Source organism: Papio anubis, chromosome 18 (assembly GCF_008728515.1).
Source record: "Papio anubis isolate 15944 chromosome 18, Panubis1.0, whole genome shotgun sequence".
In the NCBI taxonomy this organism is placed as follows: Eukaryota; Metazoa; Chordata; class Mammalia; order Primates; family Cercopithecidae; genus Papio; species Papio anubis.
Genome location: NC_044993.1, coordinates 48,273,459 through 48,289,347, shown reverse-complemented (window position 1 = coordinate 48,289,347; position 15,889 = coordinate 48,273,459). Strand labels below are relative to the sequence as shown.

The 15,889-nt window shown below is 45.9% G+C and overlaps 1 long non-coding RNA gene across 1 annotated transcript; it reads left to right on the top strand.

The window, feature by feature from the left end:
• Nucleotides 1-450: 450 nt before the first annotated feature.
• LOC103880379 lies at nucleotides 451-14,157 on the top strand. Its single transcript, XR_004179820.1, has 4 exons — nucleotides 451-973; nucleotides 1,269-1,350; nucleotides 5,188-5,737; nucleotides 13,812-14,157. It is a non-coding gene; the product is annotated as an uncharacterized LOC103880379 (long non-coding RNA).
• Nucleotides 14,158-15,889: the final 1,732 nt, after the last annotated feature.

Sequence of the window (15,889 nt, the reverse complement as noted above, 5' to 3'; positions counted from 1 at the left end):
CCCACTCTTCAGAGTTGACATCATCTGGAAGGTTTGTAGAAGTGGGGGCTTTCCAGATTAGCTTTGAAGGATGGGATAACTGATGCAGAGGAAAGGTAATGCAGGCTGAGAGGCCCGTGTAAGCAAAGTAAAGCTGCAGAAGACTGCAATAGCAAGAAAGAGAAGGCTGGCTGGGTGCAGCGGCTCACACCTGTAGTCCCAGCACTGTGGGAGGCCAAGGTGGGAGGATCCCTTGAGCCCAGGAGTTTGAGACCAGCCTGAGCAACGCAAGGAGATCCCACATCTACAAAAAATTTAAAAATTAGCCAGGCATGATGGTGCATGCCTATAGTCCTAGCTACTCGGGAGGCTGACGTGGAAGGATTACCTAAGCCTTGGGAGGCTGAGGCTGCAGTGAGCCATGATTTTGCCACCACACTCCAACCTGGGCAACAGAGTGAGACCCTGTCTCAAAAAAAAAAATGAGAAGGCTATTGAGATTGAACAGAGGATATGATTTGCAGTTACATTTTCCCAGCTTATCTTTGCTTCCCATGGTGTCAACTCAGGGGACGCAAATGGTTGAAATGGCTCAAACTACATCATGAGATTGGAGCCTGGTCCTCCATGTTGACTGAGAGTCTCAGTTCTCCTCCACGTGGCCTCTCCTTGTGGTCAGCTTACATTTCCTCAAAACGTGGTGGCCTCAGGGCAGTTGGGTTTCTTGTGCGCTGGCTCAGGGCTCCTGAGAGGATAAAATCAGAATATCTTGTTCTTCGTCAGGCTTGGGCCCAGACTAGCATAGCATCATTATCTTTTTATTCTGTGAGTTAACGTATTTCAGAGGACCAGTGCCAATTCAGAGTGGAGACGGCTGCATAAGAACATGAATACTGGGAGGTGGCTTCATTTGGGGCCATCTTTGGAGACCAGCTACGGTGCATGATGTAACTGCCCTGAATTCCCAAGCTCCTGTCCCCAGCTCCAGCATAAGGTAGGTAAGAAGTGACTGGCAGCATAAGAGGGTCATGTTGGAGGAAAGATAAGTCTGGAGCTGAGCTTTCCAGGTGTTCGGTGCCACAGATGAAAATGATGGTGCTAGGGAAGAGGTAGGGCAGGAGGTCTTTCTCTTCATGGGCCTCTTCCCAGATTTCCCCTGTGTATCTTGTTGACTGAAACTGAATCACATCAGCACCTCTTACTGCAAGGAAGCCTGGGCAAGTCAGAATCTGTGAAAGGGAAGTGGGTTTGTTATTTCTGGCCTAAGTCAACCCTGATTCATTCTCCAGGCATGTGTGGGCCATCGCAGCTTGAATTAATCAGGACGGAAGAAGAGATGCGATGATACCGGCCAGTGATCCGTGGTGGGAGGTCAGTACAAACCTACCCCAAAGGCTCGAGAAGCTGAGAGGCTGAAGAAAGAGGCTGATAAACCCAGTTTCTCCAAGGAAAAATTTTGTTGTTGTCGTTGGTGTTGTTTTTAGAGGGAGGGGCTTACTCCATCACCCAGGCTAGAGTGAAGTGACGTGATCATAACTCACTACAGCTTTAACCTCCTGGGCTCAGGCAATCCTCCCACTTCAGCCTCCCGAGTAGCTGGGACTACAAGTCACACACCACCACACCTGGCTAATGATTTTTAATATTTTGTAGAAACAGTCTCACTATGTTGTCCATGTTGGCCTCAAAGCCCTGGGTTCAAGTGATCCTCCTACCATGGTCCCCCAAAGTGTTGGGATTATAGGCTTGAGCCATGGTTCCTAGAAAGAAGCATTTAAGTGGGACTTGCGAATGAGAAGTCTCGTATCCAGTGGCTTAGAAATAGTGGACCCCATGCGCTGTTACCTCCCAGACCCGAAGACCAGGGCTTATATACCATAGGGAAGTTGCCTAAGGGCAGGATTTATGATTAGCATGTGTTCATGATAACATCAAGGTTGTTTTGACCTAAGGGCTGGCTTTCCAGTAAGTAGAAATCTTAGAGGCATTCCGGGAACTGGGATGAATCTTAAGTCAACATGGTGAATCAGCATCCAAAATGGAGTTGCTTTCACCTCACGGTAGGTGACATACAGAGGATGCCATGAGCAACGAAAAACAGGGAAAGCAGCTGGGAGGATGTAGCTTTACTTCAGGTGAGAGGAGGGTGGGGGCTGGACCAGGGCAGAAGCAGCAAGGAGTGGGAAATAAGCCAGATGTGAAAATGAACACAGAAGTGGAGGGTACAGCATGGAATACTATGCAGCCATAAAAAAGAATGAAATCGCCAGGTGTGGTGACTCACACCTGTAATCCCAGCACTTTGGGAGGCTGAGGCGGGCAGATCACGAGGTCAAGAGATCGAGACCATCCCGGCTATCACGGTGAAACCCCATCACTACTAAAAATACAAAAAAAGAATTAGCCAGGCGTGGTGGCAGGTGCCTGTAGTCCCAGCTACTCGGGAGGCTGAGGCAGGAGAATGGCGCGAACCCGGGAGGCAGAGCTTGCAGGGAGCGGAGATCGTACCACTGCACTCCAGCCTGGGGGACAGAGCAAGACTCTGTCTCAAAAAAAAAAAAAAGAATGAAATCATGTCCTTTGAAGCAACGTAGATGCAGCTGGAGACTATTATCCTCAGTGAATTAACACAGGGACAGAAAACCAAATACTACATGTCCTTGCTTATAAGTGGGAGGTAAACACTGAACACACATGGTCATAAACATGGGAACAATAGACACGAGGGACTACTAGAGGAAGGAGAATGGGAGGGGGCGAAGGTTGATACACTTCCTATTGGGTACTGTGCTCAGTACCTGGATAATAGGGTCATTTGTACCCCAAACCTCAGTGACACACAATTTACCCATGTGACAAGCCTGAACAGCTACCCTTGAAACCTAAAAGCTGGGAAATAAAAAAAGAGGCAGGGTGCATAGCCCATGGCTGCTTGTGACTGTCTTTCACAAGCAAGAATGGGAAAGAGAGACAGACAGACAGAGAGGGAAGTCAACAATGACAGCATCATTTGCAGCTTGCTTAATTGGATGGTGACACCATCCAAGCACAGAAGGAGAAGTTAGCTCGGCGAGAGACAATGACTTTGTCCTAGGCATTCTGAGGGCAAGGGGTGTGAGAGAACATGCTCAAGGTGTGGGTCATGAAACACGAGGGCGTGGGGCCAGGTGGGGGGGCTCACGTCTGGAATCCCAGCACTTTGGGAGGCTGAGGCAGACGGATCACATGAGGTCAGGAGTTCAAGACTAGCCTGGCCAACATGGCGAAACCCCGTCTCTACTAAAAATACAAAAATTAGCTGGATGTTGTGGCACACGCCTGTAATCCCGGCTACTTGGGAGGCTGAGGCAGAAGAATCGCTTGAACCCAGGAGGTGGAGGTTGCAGTGAGCCAAGTTCGCACCACTGCACTTCAACCTGGGTGACACAGTGAGACCACCTTGTCTCCTAAGTAAATAAATAAATAAATAAATAAGTGAATAAATAAATAAATAAAATGCTAGGGCATGGGAGAAAGGATAGGACTAGATGTGGAGACTTTAAACAACCAATGCAGAGCTGTAGTCAACGCCATGCTATGGGCTGGGTGCAGTGGCTCATGCCTGTAACCGCAGCACATTGGGAGGCCAAGGTGGGAGGATTGCTTGAACCCAGGAGGTCAAGAATAACCTGGGCAACATAGGGAGACCACGTCTCTAAAAACAAAATAAAACCAAAACAAAATCACCATGCTATGGAATGATGTGTCTGCTTGTGCCCAGGTGTGGAAGAATGCACACCCAATGCTCATAGAGGTTCCATCTGGGAAATCAGATTGGACAGGGCCAGAATAGATCCAGGGGAAACATTCACTGAATATAGATACTTATGTATTGTGGAAGCTTTGATGGTGGTCATGTACCAAGAAGGGAAAAAGTAAGTTTATAAATGAGCAGAATCAGAAGGAGAACGTTAGAGGAAAAAGGAGAGGACGTGAATGATTATATTTAGAGGGTAGGATGAGAAGTGAGAGGAGGTGATTAGAGAGGTGAGGAGGAACCAGGCGGGTGGGTATGGAATCTTGGAAATCAACAGAAGAGGGCATTTCATGAAGAATGAACAGCTGCAGAGAGAAAAAGATTGCATGAGAACTGGGGAAAAGAAACGCTTTGTGTTTGGTGACATTGTCATAGTTGACCCTAGAAAGCGTGGTTTGAGTAGAGAGTGGTCCAAAAGAGAAGGATACTGGAAGGGGCGGATCAGTACCAGAGATGAACTATGGTCATATATAAAGAAATGTGATGACATAAGGAAAGAGAGCACTCACTGGGGTCGAGAAATGATATTTCTTGGCTCTGGGAGAGTGATCATAGCCTTAAATTTTTTTTTTTTTTTTTTTTTTTTTGAGACAGAGTCTCACTCTGGCACCCAGGCTGGAGTGCAATGGTGCCATCTCGGCTCGCTGCAACCTCTGCCTCCTGGGTTCAAGCGATTTTCGTGCTCAGCCTCCTGAGTAGTTGAGACTAGGCACCTGCCACCATGCCTGGATAATTTTTGTACTTTTAGTGGAGACGGGGTTTCACCATGTTGGCCAGGCTGGTCTTGAACTCCTGACCTCAAATGATCTGCCCACCTCAGCCTCCCAAAGTGTTGGGATTACAGGCGTGAGTCGTTGCACTTGGCCTTAAAATGTATATTGACACCACTCCTCACTTCTAGCTTGTTTTTGACCTGCAAACCAAGAAGTAAGCATTACATCAACCTGTACAAGGTGCACATCAGTGATTCCTGCAACATCCTGCATCATGATGGGACCGGTAGTTGATGTGGTAAAAATATGTTGTGCATTTGTCTTTCCCACGAAATTTTTTCTAGCCACAAAATTAACCAGAAATAAGAGAAGCATAGCCCCATCCCCCCTTTTCTCAGCAACACAGAGAAGCAATGTCTCCAACACAAGAGAATGAATAATCTGCCAAAAACTAAGTTAGAAATACTGATGAAACCAGGTTAGATGATATGCCGTGGTTTCTCTGCTATCCCACAGCAGATTGAAATCATGTTACAATTTGATGACGGGGTGTCCTAGAGCAAATGAACAAGGCTGTGCCAGCAGAAGTGAAGCCTGAGGATTTGGGGTCATTCACTTGTGAATGATTCCTCTCTCCCTGTCTTCTTTCTCTTCCTTTTGTGCTGTATTTTTTTCATGTACTCACTCTCTTTTCCACAGATAGACTGCGGAACTGCCCATGAGGCCAAGCACCTATTAGTAGACCAAGAAGCATCATCCGTCCGTGACCTAAGCTGGCAGCCAGCTATGGTTCTCATCTGAGTCTGGGAGTTCAGGATTTCCATCCGGACCCGGCTACTTTCTTTCGACAGTTACCCACTGTAAATTTCCGAATACTTTCAGCTGCTAATCCTGGTGTACCCAATTAAAAATGCCTTTCCTAATAAAGGCATTTCAGATAGAATTTAGCAAAGTGTTCCAAGGTAGGAGTTTCCAGGGCTGGGGCAGAAACTCAATGATCTTATAAAGGCCCCTGCTCTGACATCTTCAGCATGTTGGCTTTTACCCTTGGCTCTGTCCTCATGGTTGCAAGATGGCTGTCAGAACTCCAAGTATTTCCTCCCTCCAAGACAATGTCCAAAAAGCTCTATCTCTCTCTTTTTATCAGAGAGGAAAATCTTTCCCAGAAGCCTCCTGCGCACTTTTATTCAAGCTCCACTGCCCAAGATTGGGTCACCGACCAGGGCCCAGCTGTAAGGAGACTGGGGAGGTGAGTACCTAGGATTTTCGGTCTCTACAGTGGAAAAAAGGAGCTGGAATGACTACCTGGTAGACAACCAAACATCCACTACAAGTAACAGTGATGGAACTAAAAAGCGATCATGACAGCTAACATGAATTATGCTATGAATACATGTTAGACATTGTTCTAAAGGGTTAACATGAATTGGCTTAGTTCATCTCAAAAATACTACTAACGAGATCCGTATTATTGCAGTCCTCATTTTACAGGCAAGGAAACAGGCTCAGAGAGGCTTTAAAAACTTGCCTCCACCCCTGCCCCGCCCCCCGCCAAAAAAAGAAAAAACTTGCCCCCGGCCCCCAGACCTCCGGTTAGAAAGCCCGCACTTGGCCTTTTGGAGACCGAGGGCCAATATATACCTGTAACTCCAATATATAAATCAGATGTAATAGGGATCCCTTTTTCCCTGACAGCAATTGTCTTGGATGCAGGAAACGCCTCCCGATTTTACTAATACATGAAGTTGAGCCTAGCGCTGTGTCTCCAGAGACAAGGCTGGTGAGAAAGTTAATCTCTGTCATTACGGGGAACCCTCCCTACCCAGAGAGTGGAGTGGAAATCCAGGGTCTGGTCTAGTCCTAACGGTTGAGGGGGGCCCTGAGACTTTCATCCATCCTGGTGACTTCCAGAAGGTTGACTGTCCTCTGCTCTCTCCCCAAGCTGACTTCCTGTTGCAGAACATGGGATTCTTTTGTGTGTGTGTGTGTGTGTGTGTGTGTGTGTGTGTGTGTGTGTGATGGAATCTTGCTCTGTTGCCCAGGCTGGAAGGCAGTAGTGTGATCATATTAAATAGCTTCAATGACATCTCCAACTCCTAGACTCAAGGGATCCTCCGGCCTCTGCCTCCCGAGTAGCTGGCCTACGGGCATGGGCCACCACACCCAGTGACTTGTTTGTTTTCTTATTATTGAGTTTTGAAAGTTGTTTATAAATTCTGGATACAAGGCTTGTTTTCGATAGGTAATTCGCAAATATTTTCTCGGTCCGCAGTTTCTCTTTTTTATTTTCTTAATAGTGTGATTTGATGATCAGAAGTGTTACATTTTGATGAAGAGCAACTTGTCAATTTTATTCTTTTATGAGTCATGCTTTTGGTAGCATATCTACATAAACGTTTTTATTCGTCTGTTTATTGTCTGTATTTATTTTGAGACAGGGGCTCACTCTGTCACTCAGGCTGGAGTGCAGCAGTGCTACCACAATTCCCTGCAGCCTCAACTTCCCAGGTTCAATCAATCCTCCTACCTCAGGCTCCCAAGTAGCTGGGACCACAGGCACGTGCCACCACGCCCAGCTAATTTTTTGTATTTTTTGAAGAGACAGAATTTCACTATGTTGTCCCCAGGCTGGTCTCAAGCTCCTGGGCTCAAGCGATCCACCAGCCTCGGCCTCCCAAAGTGTTAGGCTTACAGGCATGAGCCACCTCGCCCGGCCTATATTAACACTGTTAAACACCTTTATTAAGATGTAATTCATAAACCATACGATTCACCCATGTAAAGTTACAATTCAATGGCTTTCATGTTCAAATGCCTGTGCTGGGATGAACACTTCAGCATGCACGTCACCAACTACAAGAGCTCGCCTTTTGTCCATAACTTTTTAAATGTAAAATTTACATGTAATGAAATTCACAGATCTTAAGTATATCATTTGATGAGTTTTGACAAAATTCATTCACCTGTGCAATGCAACTCTCTATCAAAATATAGAATCATCAAAATATAGAATAATCCAGCCCGGCGTGGTGGCTCACGCCTGTAATCCCAGCACTTTGGGAGGCCGACGCAGGCGGATCACGAGGTCAGGAGATCAAGACCATCCTGGCTAACACGGGGAAACCCTGTCTCTACTAAAAATACAAAAAATTAGCCGGGCGTGGTGGCAGACACCTGCAGTCCCAGCTACTCGGGAGGCTGAGGCAGGAGAATGGTGTGAACCCGGAAGTCAGAGCTTACAGTGAACTGAGATCGCGCCACTGCACTCCAGCCTAGGTGATAGAGCAAGACTCCATCTCAAAAAAAAAAAGGATATATATATATACACACACACACTTATATATAAAACAATCCCTGTGCTGGGATTACAGGAGTGAGACACTACACCCAGCAAATTTATTCCTTTGCATTTGATTCTGTGTATTCACAGATTTGTACAATATCACCACAATCAGTTTTCAAACATTTTCATGCTCCCAAGGAGAAACCTCAGATGCCTTAACTGTCAGTGTCTCATCCTCCCATTCCCACCCTCCAAATCCTGACAAACAACCCCATCTACTTTCTGTCTGTATAGATTTGCCTATTGCGAACATTTCATATGAATAGAATCGTACCATTTGCGACCCTTCGTGTCTTTCACTTAGCATTATGTTTCCAAGGTTCATCCACATCCCAGCATGCATCAGTATTTCATTTCTCTTTATTGCCAAATAATATCCCTTGTGTAGACACACCACATTTTATGTACCCATTATTAGTTGATGAACATTTGGGTCATACGAGTGGTTGATGAACATTTGGGTCATACGAGCCGTTGCGTGGATATATGTTTTCACTTCCCTCAGTTATACACCTGGGAATGAAATTGCTGGGTCATATGGTGACTGTATGTTCAAGCATTTGGGAACTCCTAGGCTGTTTTCCAAAGGGGCGGCACCACTTTGCATTTTCACCATCAGTGTGTGAGGTTTCTAATTTCTCAACATCCCCACCCACACTTGTTATTATCTGATGATAGCCATTTTAGTGGGTGTAAAGTAGCACCTCACTGTGGTTTTGATTTGCTTTTCCTCATGATGTTGAGCTCCTTTTTAAATTTGAGACAGGGTCACTCTCTTACCTAGGCTAAAGTATAATGGCACGATCACAGCTCACTGCAGCCTTGATCTCCTGGCTCAAGCAATTCTCCCGCATCAGCCCTCCAAGTAGCTGGGACTATAAGTGCACACCACCACACTCAGTTAATTGTTTTTATTTTTTGTAGAAATGGGGGTCTTCCTATGTTGCCCAGGCTGCTCTCAAACTCCTGGGCTCAAGCGATCCTCCTACCTTGGCCTCCTAAAGTGCTGGAACTACAGGCATGAGTCACTGCACCCAGTCTGATAATTTTTTAATTGCTTTTGGTTACTTGTATTTCTTCTTCGGAGAACTGTCTATCCAAGTCCTTTGCTCATTTAAAAATTGAATAGTTGTATTGTTATTATTAAGTCATAATTGTTGTATATTCTAGATATACTTCTCTTACCAGATATATGACTTGCAAAAATTTTCTTTCATTCTGTTGATTTTCTTTTCACTTTCTTGATGGTGTCCTTTAAAGCATGAAAGTTTTTAAATTTGATGATGTCTAGTATATCTGTTTTTGGTTTCATCGCATCTACTTTTGTGACATAGCTAAGAAACTACCACCTAAATCAATGTCAAGGAGATTTACATCTGTGGTTTCTATTTTTTATTTTATTTGTTTATTTTGGAGAAGGAGTCTCGCACTGTCGCCTGGGCTGGAGTGCAGTAACTTGATCTTGGCTCACTGCAACCTCTGCCTCCCAAGTAGCTGGGATTACAGGTGCCCACTACCATGCCCAGCTAATTTTTTGTATTTTTAGTAGAGATGGGATTTCGCCATGTTGGCCATGCTGGTCTCGAACTCCTGACCTTGTGATTCCCCCGCCTTGGCCTCCCAAAGTGCTGGGATTACAGGCGTGAGTCACCATGCCTGGCCTACATCTGTGGTTTCTTAGAGTTTTATAGATTAGCTCTCACATACAGGTTTTTGATTCATTTTGAGTTATTACTTTTTTTTTTTTTTTGAGACGGAGTTTCACTCTTGTTGCCTAGGCTGGGGTGCATTGGCGCAATTTTGGCTCACTGTAACCCCCGCTTCCTGGGTTCAAGCAATTCTCCTGCCTCAGCCTCCTGAGTAGCTGGGATCACAGGTGCCTGCCACCACACCAGGCTAATTTTTATATTTTTAGTAGAGATGGGGTTTCACCATGTTGGCCAGGTTGATCTTGAACTCCTGACCTCAGGTGATCCACCCGCCTGGACCTCCCAAAGTGCTGGGATTATAGGCATGAGCCAACGCGCCCAACCAAGTTAATTTTTATATATTGTGTGGTGTGAGGCAAGGATACAACTTTATTTATTTATTTATTTAGAGACAGGGTATCTCACTCTGTTGTCCAGGCTGAAGTGCACTGGTAGGGTCACAGCTCACTGCAGCCTTGACTTCCCCAGGCTCAGGTGATCCTCCCACCTCAGCCTCCCAAGTAGCTGGGACTACAGGCAAACACCACGATGCCAGGCTAATTTTTGTATTTTCTGTAGAGATGAGGTTTTGCCATGTTGCCCAGGCTGGTCTCAAACTCCTGGGCTCAAGTGGTCCACCCACCTCTGCCTCCCCAAGTGCTGGGATTACAGGAAGGAGCCACTGCACCCAGAAACTTCAGTCTTTTATGTGTGAATATCAGGCTGCCCCTTAATCATTTAATGAAAAGACTAGTTTTTGTTTTGTTTTGGTTTTGTTTGTTTGTTTAAGACAGAGTTTTGCTCTTATTGCCCAGGCCGGAGTGCAGTGGCGCAATCTCAGCTCACTGCAACCTCCGTCTCCCGGGTTCAAGCGATTCTCCTGCCTCAGCCTCCCGAGTAGCTGGGATTACAGGCATGCACCACCACGCCCAGTTCATTTTGTATTTTTAGTAGAGACAGGGTTTCTCCGTGTTGGTCAGGCTGGTCTCGAACTCCCAACCTCAGGTGATCCGCCTGCCTCGGCCTCCCAAAGTGCTGGGATTACAGCTGTGAGCCACCGCGCCCGGCCAAACACACTAGTTTTTCTCATTGGATTGTCTTGACATAGATTAACATTTTCTTATATCTACTGTACCACATATCTGTCAATCTTTCAATTCCTCTATTCATCCAATAATCAACTTTTTTTTTTTTTTTTGAGACGGAGTCTCGCGCTGTCGCCCAGGCTGGAGTGCAGTGGCCGGATCTCAGCTCACTGCAAGCTCCGCCTCCCGGGTTCACGCCATTCTCCGGCCTCAGCCTCCCGAGTAGCTGGGACTACAGGCGCTGCCACCTCGCCCGGCTATTTTTTGTATTTCTTAGTAGAGACGGGGTTTCACCGTGTTAGCCAGGATGGTCTCGATCTCCTGACCTCGTGATCCGCCCATCTCGGCCTCCCAAAGTGCTGGGATTACAGGCTTGAGCCACCGCGCCCGGCCAATCAACTTATTTTTTGATGCATTTGAAAAAGTAAGCTGTAGACACTAGAACACTTCCTTCCAACACTTCAACGTGCATATCATCAACTGGAGTTCAACATTTGTCCATAATGTTTTTAATGTAAAATTCACATATAATGAAGTTCAGAGATCTTAAGTGTACCATTTGATGAGTTTTGACAAAATGCATTCACCTGTACAATGCAAATCTCTATCAAAATATAGAACAGCACCACCACCCCAGAAAGTTCCCTCATGTGCACTTATTTTTATGTATTTGTTTTTGACAAATGCATGTGCGCGTGTAGCCACCACCCTAATGAAGACATAGAAAATTTCCATCCCCTAAGAAAGTTTCCTTTCACATCTTTGCAGTCAACCTTGCCTGACCCACCTCATTTCTACCACTATATATTAGTTTTGCCAGTTATAGAAGTTCATATAAATGAAATCATGTGATATGCACTAATTTGTGACCAGCTGATTTCACTTCTGATTAGGATTTTGAAAACAACATAGAGCAGAATAAAAAATAGTAAAATAAATAGCTGCTTGCAGGGCAAAATACTGCTTTGTAGATCTTTGTTTCAGATAGATAGAAGATAGATGTGTATGTGTGTGTATGTGTCTGTGTGTGTATGTGTCTGTGTGTGTGTGTGTCTGTGTGTGTCTGTGTATGTGTCTGTGTGTGTGTGTGTGTGTCTGTGTATGTGTCTGTGTGTGTGTGTCTGTGTGCGTGTCTGTGTATGTGTCTGTGTGTGTGTGTGTGTCTGTGTGTGTGTCTGTGTATGTGTCTGTGTGTGTGTGTCTGTGTGTATGTGTCTGTGTGTGTGTGTGTGTGTGTGAGAGAGAGAGAGAGATGCCAGGCCTGCTGGCTCATGCCTGTAATCCTAGAACTTTGGGAGGCCAAGGCAAGCAGATCACTTGAGCTCAGGAGTTCGGCCTGGGCAACATGGTGAAACCCTGTCTCTACAACACACACACACACAAATAGCTGGGCATGGTGGTGCACCCCTATGGTCCCAGCTATTGTGGGGGCTGAAGCAGGAGGATCACTTGAACCTGGGAGGTTGAGGCTGCAGTGAGCCAAGATGGCGCCACTGCACTCCAGCCTGGGCAATAAAGTGAGACCCTGTCACAAGTATGTAAATAAATAAATGAGAGAGAGAGAGAGAGAGAGACAGAGAGAGAGCGATTGTGTACCAGGCCTAAAGAGAACATGCGTTTCTTCCCATAGGTTATAATAAAAATGGTTTAAAAGCTATTGATCCAGAAGTTCTAGATCAGAACACTGTCTTGTCACCCTCCCCCATTGGCTGCCTTGATCCCTTATCAATGACCACAGTACTTGCTCTACCTTTTAGGCCTTCACCAATGCCAGCCCTTCACCACTGTCTACTCATCCATCAGGTGCCTGCTTGGTTTACCCTTCCTCTAGAAAACCTGTTCCCAAATTACCCTCTCAGACCCAGTACCAAGTTGTATCCGAATTATTTGGCCTCTCTTTCCTTCAGCTGACAGGGACTGTGTTTCGTTCACCTTTGCAGTCTCTAGCTCCTGGGATGTGATAACACATAGCAGGCATCAATAAATATTCACTGAATGAATGAGTGAATGAATCCCCGAGTTCCAGGTGACAGGGTTTGAAACAAACCAGCCTGATTATTTTCCAAGGCTCCCTTCCTACTTATTTTATTGTCCTATACACCTTTTTGGGTTTTTTTTTTTTTTTTTTTTTGAGATGGGGTCTCACTGTGTTGTCCAGATTGGAGTGCAATGGTGCAATCTCGGCTCACTGCACACTGCAACCTCTGCCTCCCAGGTGCAAGCGATTCCCCTGCCTCAGTCTGCCAAGTAGCTGGGACTACAGGTGCCTACCACCACGCCTGGTTAATTTTTTTGTGTGTGTATATTTTTGTAAAGACAGGGTTTTACCATGTTGGCCAGGATGGTCTTGATCTCCTGACCTCGTGATCCGCCCCCCTCGGCCTCCCAAAGTGTTGGGATTACAGGTGTGAGCCACCATGCCCAGCCTCCTATACACCTCTGACTTCGTAACCATCGTGTTCTATAACCTTCTTCAATTGCCCTGAGACCTTATTAGCCCTTTCCTTTTTCCTCTCTCCACCCCCAGTATTAGTGCTTTTGTCGTGGCTACTTCTCCCAGCCATGCTGCAGCAAACAAGGGCAGTTGTCATCATAAGGTGACATAATATCCTCATATGAATGACTTTGCCCCAGAACCCTCCCCCGTCTTGCCAAAGGGACGTTAATTCTGTGACTGTGGATATGAGAAGAGGTGTGTGTGTGTGCATTTGTGTGTAGCAGGATAAATTCTTATCGTTAAAGCATACTTTTTAACTTGGAAATTCTATGTTAGCAGTTATGTCAGGTCCTGTATCTTCTTTTTGCAGAGGGTCACATTTGTTGACAACCAATACATCTTGCTGAAATAAATTTCTGGATTTTTTTGTTTTTTATTTTTTGTTTTGAGAGAGTCTTGCTCTGTCGCCCAGGCTGGAGTCCAGTGGTGCCATCTCGGCTCACTGCAACCTCTGCCTCCTGGGTTCAAGCGACTCTCCTGCCTCAGCCTCCTGAGTAGCTGGGACTATAGGTGCCCACCACCACGCCTGGCTAATTTTGTATTTTTAGTAGAGACAGGGTTTCACCATGTTGGCGAGGCTGGTCTCGAACTCCTGCCTCAGCCTCCCAAAGTGCCAGGATTACAGGTGTGAGCCAGCTGTTTCCTATCTTAAACAGCACTGTGACGAACATCATGACCATTTGTCTTTGTGCACTTGTTTGTCTCCTTAGGAAAAACACAGAGAAGTGGAATTGCTTCACTCAAGTCACGACATTGAAACAGGTAAAACTAATCTATGGTGGCAGGAATGAGGTGGGTGGGGCAAGGTCGACTGCAAAGAAGTGAAAGAAAACTTTCTTAGGAGATGGAAATGTTCTAACCCTCTCGCCTAACCCTTTCGCCTCTCTTCTTCACTTGCTTTGGCATTTGTCCCTTAAAACACGTTTGCTTTTTGGTGAGAGAGCTGTCTTATTAGAAATCTATTTCAGCAGCTAGGTGTGGTGGCTCACGCCTGTAATCCCAGCACTTTGGGAGGCCGAGGCGGGTGGATCACGAGGTCAAGAAGTCAAGACCATTCTGGCCAACATGGTGAAACCCCGTCTCTACTAAAATTGCGCCACTGCACTCCAGCCTGGGCCACAGAGTGAGACTCTGTCTGGAAAAAAACAAAAAAAAAGGAAACAACCTAGATCTCTATCAAAAAGGGGTTGATTAAATGCCCATACAGTGGAATTGTATGCTACCAATAAATGAGTGATTATTATCTATGTCTGGGTTGGCAAACTTTTTCTCTAAAGGGCCAGAGAGTAAATATATGAGGCTCTGTGGGCCACATGGTCTCTGTCGCAACTACTCTACCCTTCCACGGTATTGCTAAGGCAGCCATACTTAGACCATTTGTAAATGAATAGGTGTGGTTGTGTTCTAATAAAACTCTATTTATACTCATTTTCTTTTATAACCACTTAAAAATGCAAAAACCACTCTTTCCTTGTGGTCTGCGCAAAAACAAAAAGCAGTGGGCCAGATTCGGCCCAAGGGATGTGGTTTGCTGAGCACTGATCTATTTTCGTGGACACAGAAAGTTGACCAATTGTTGGGGTTTCACTCAACAGTTATCACTTAACTTGCACGGGGTGAGCCTGTTTATATAAGTGGGGTGTGTATATGTGTATGTGCATGTGTGTGCATATGGAGAGATGTTCATCAGGATGTCACCAGTGGTTACTTCTATGATTTCAGATGATATTCACTTAATTCAGAAGAAAAAATAAAAGAGGAGGGTCTCGCTATGTTGCCCAGGCTGGTTTCGAACTCCTGGCCTCAATCGATCTTCCTTCCTCAGCCTCCCTAAGTGCTGGGATTACAGGCATGAGCCACCATGTCCAGCCTTCACTTAATTTTTTAGCCTTTTCTGTGTGGCTTCAACTTTTTAATTGAGTATTGTATCAATCGATTATCCAGCTAACATAATGCTGCCAGAGCGCTCATCAGGAGGCAGCAATAAGTGTTTCTTGCTTGCACTGCCGTGGTTGGCTGGGCTGCTGCATAGGTTGGCTGCTGGCTGACCCAGAGAGGCCTCAGCTGAGACAATTGAGAGGACCTTATTCCACGTGTCCCTTATCTTCCTGTGGGCTAGCCCAGCCTGCAAACTTTCTGCAGCCATGGCAAACATGCAAATAAGTCTGATCACAGCTAATTACAAGCCTCTGTCCCATTGCATCTGCTGACATCCATTGGCCAACACAAGTCACATGGCTGAGCTCAAAGTGAGAGGATACTTGTAAGTTACATGGCAAGAAGCATGGACCCAGGGAGAAAGAAAGAAAGAGAAAGGAAGGAGGGAGGGAAGAAAGGAAGGAAGGAAGGAAGGAAGGAAGGGAGGGAGGGAGGGAGGGAGGGAGGGAGGGAGGGAGGGAGGGAAGGAAGGGAAGGAAGGGAGTGTCATGGCAGTCTCTCACAAACATGGGTTATCTTCATAGTCAGCAAAGGCAGTACAGCTGGTTTTAAGCAGAATGGCTCCCAGAGCTCTAGCCCTGCAACCTCTGGGTGGTACAGGTGATAGACACCTGTGGAAAGACAGGTGACTGTCTATCTCAGCAGCTCCAGAAAAATTTCAAAGAGTCTCATTAACTCCTATCAGGTCACATGGCCATCTCTGACCCAATCAATAAGGCCAAGGCACTGCAGTGTTCTGAGTGTCCACTCCTGAAAATCACCTGCCCACTTTCGCAGCCATAGGTGGAGTCAACTCTACCTGAATTTTTTGGACTGAGTGTTAGGGAGGGGTGGTTCAATGGAGGTATAT